Raw genomic sequence first — 3,563 nt, 5'->3', positions numbered from 1 at the left:
CAATAGGTAACCTAGAACAATTCTATTATCTAGTACAACTTTAACAAAAGAAGTTAAAGAAGTCTGTTGTGCAGCCATATACTTTGCAGTAGAATATGCTCTAGATCCTATTATGAGGGATAAATTTCTAATCATGCCTCATTTATATTTACACCGAGCCATGGAAAAGGAACTTAACAAATGATGCCCATCCAGAATGGCAAAGCCCTCCTGGCAATGTTTTCTTTAACTCATGATGTAGAATAAAAGGGGAGGACCAATGTTTTGTCTCTGACTGATTATGGAACAACAAAAGTTCCACTAATATTCTTAGCCTACATTGACCTTTCATCTTCCATCCCTCAAAACATGAGGTTGCCTGTGTATAAGGTTAAGAAATTATACACAAATAAAAGTATACCCCAAAGGTGTACACAAGTCCCTTTTTCAGTTCTATTGTTCAGAGGCATAAGCAAGTACAAAATTAAGAGAGGGAAGAGTTTCATGATGGCAGAGAAGTCTTGATCTGTGACCTTGGGAAAACTGTCCATGTCTAGGATGCCTTCTACTTCCAGGGAAAAACTTCCCTGGTTAACTTTACCTTAAGGTATCCAATAGTGTACATACAGTTAGTTCCAAGAGTCTGGAGGGGCCATTCTGTCTTGTGACATTACAAATCCAACGTTCAAAGTCCTGAAATTTTGCTGCAATGTGTGTGGCAAGAGCAGACTTTCTGATGTTGTTTCCAGAAGACCCAGTCTCTGGGTTCTAAATCATAAAGTGTTTGATTATCTTCGGTCAATGGATTATGAAAAGCTTCTTTTACCTGATGAAAATATACTTTGACAAAATGCATTAGACAATTACAGGATTTAGTCATACCAGAGTTTAGGAATGGAAGGTACCTGTTGTTCTATTAGAGGGCATTGTCCTTCCAGTGATGATTTCATAACAGGTTAACTTATGCTTTCCAGTGAATGTGGATCTAATTGTTACCAATTAGCAATACCTTTGGCCAAGGCAATCCAATTGATCCAGTTAGCTTTTCCTATTGCTATTGTATCTATAATATTTTATTTAACTGTTTAACAACTTGTCTAGTGAAGCAAATACCTGTATCACTGGAGATTATTTTTCAGAATGCCCCATATGGGAAACACATATCATAATAATCTCTTATCTACTGTTATTAATATAACACCAGTCTTCCTGCATGGAAAATCTTCTATGCAGCCACAAAACAGTCATTGAAAATGGAAATTGAATGAAATCCCACTATAAATGTATAAACGGCCCATCAGATAGAACAAATGTACCTGAAGATTTGATTGTGTCTCAGGATTATGGATTTGACAAACTAAACATTGGTCATAAACCATTTTTGTAATTTAGAACAGTCACTACACCACTTTTAAAAATAATCCGGATCATTCTATCTCCTACCTCATGAGTCATGGGGTGCAGAGCTTCTGATCTTAGGAGCTTTCAGGACTCAGTAAGGATCAGGTGGCTGTCCAGGCTCTCCGCGAGTCCACTTTAACAATGGATTTATATCCTCTTAAATAGCTAATTTTGTTTTTCCAATTCAGGTGAATAGCACTATTTACTAACTGGGTTTTCATAGGTAATTTGACTTGCATTATGAAGTTCATTCAAACTGTATATTTTAACAATTTCAGTACTGATTGACTTAGCATCAAAATCTGCCACAGTATTTCCTTGTTATTTTAATTAATTCTTATCTGGTTTGGATTAATAATTTTATAAGCCAGTTAGTCTCTTTCTTGGAGTTCTGAGAATTCTTACCAAGTCCAAATGATACGATCCTAAAGGTACCATAAACATGCATTTAAGAATGATTGTCAAGGTCCTTTCCATTCTTTCCATGAACCTACCTGAAGACAAAACACTTTAGAGTTATAATTGCTTGAAAAGTCTTTTAGAAGAAGCATCAGAATAAAGTAATTAGTTATGGATAAGACTTAAGGTGGCCATGGTAAAAGACACATTTACAAGGAAATTTTTTTTGTAGTTTACTCAAAAGGTGATCAAAAATATTTTTTACTATCTCTTATTAATGCTATATGAAAATCTTGTTTAAAAGAGAAAACCAAATTCTACCTTTATGTTAGTATATTGTTAATGCTAAAACTAATTGTAACAAAACCTTATAAATAAATACATCTAATCTCAGTCAGCTTTTGACCATTTAGGATAAGATTTCCATAACCAGAATCGGTTCAGAGTGACTCCAAGTTGGTTTTGATTGATTTCCTGGGGCCAAGTGCAAGAGCTCAGTCCAAAGCAATAATTTCCCATAATTTTATTTAGCACCTTATAATATTTTAGCCATAAGTTCTATCTTGCCTGATATTAAATATGGCTATAGCAGGCTTCATATGGTTAGTTTTATCTTGCATATCTTTTCATTCATTTCTATTATCCATTTTCCCTTTATGCCTTAGATACAGCTCTTGTAAACAGTATGCAACAACTTTGTAAATTCTTTCTGATAATTTTCATTTTTACTGGCAATTGTTTTAATTTCTTTATATTTATTATGATGTCTAGTATGTATATATTTATTCCTAACATTTATTCCTATCAAGTTTGGGGCTTTCTATTTGTTTAACTTTTTCTCTGCTTTTTTTTTTCTACTTGCTTTATTGACGTTTTATTTCTTGCACTAGTTTGGAAGTTAAATAGTAAATATACTTATTTCTCTTCAGCTTCCTTGCTTTCCCTTTCTTCAGAGTGGCTTTTTATCTAATTCATATTTTACTGAGACTACAACCCTTTGAGATCCCAAATTTGGAAGTGGATCTCTTTGTTGTCTTTCTATTGCGAATAGCCTTTTTTTTTCATTTCCACTGACTTGTATGTCCATCAAAACTGAATTTCAAGGTCACCGAATTTCTGAGACCCATGGGCCCAAAGTCACATACAGAGCAACCTTACCTGTCTGTGAGCCCACTTTCCTCCTCACTTTATAGCTCCGAAGGATTCATTTCAGAGGATTTAGTAAAAGGATTTTTTATTTGTTTTTTGTTTATTTAATTAATCCAGGCTTGTTGGTTATTTTCAATGGGACAATTGACGACAATATCAGTTTGCTATAGTTTTAGAAAGGGAAGTCACTCAAGGGTGTCTAAGAAGGTAAAAGAATATCCCCAGTACTGACACTGGAGAGTAACACTTATGCTACGGTAATCCATATGAACATTCATTACCTAGCGCTCCTATTTCCTGGAGTTCCAGAGTGAGTATCTTGACTTTGAAACTTTTTAGTACTCCTTTTAATAGGATTTGTGTACATTCTAATGAGCTGTGTTTCAAAAATCACTCTCTTTCTCCTTTAGAAGAATGTATGCTCTTTAAATCTGTAAGATTTGTATTACTATGTCTCATCCTAATTAGATGCTTCCTGTATATTTGATATGAAAATACCTGATCTGAACATTGCAAGTGGTCTTTAAAAATTCAATTAGCTTTCTTTAATGTATTTCATGCATTTATGGCATCAAAGTGCCACATTACTGCAAATTAGTTTTAATGATGGTCTTTATAGCTGTTAATTCCAAAAA

This window comes from Propithecus coquereli, unplaced genomic scaffold (genome assembly GCF_000956105.1).
Source record: "Propithecus coquereli isolate 6110/MARCELLA unplaced genomic scaffold, Pcoq_1.0 Scaffold15, whole genome shotgun sequence".
In the NCBI taxonomy this organism is placed as follows: Eukaryota; Metazoa; Chordata; class Mammalia; order Primates; family Indriidae; genus Propithecus; species Propithecus coquereli.
This window is presented reverse-complemented; position numbering follows the sequence as displayed.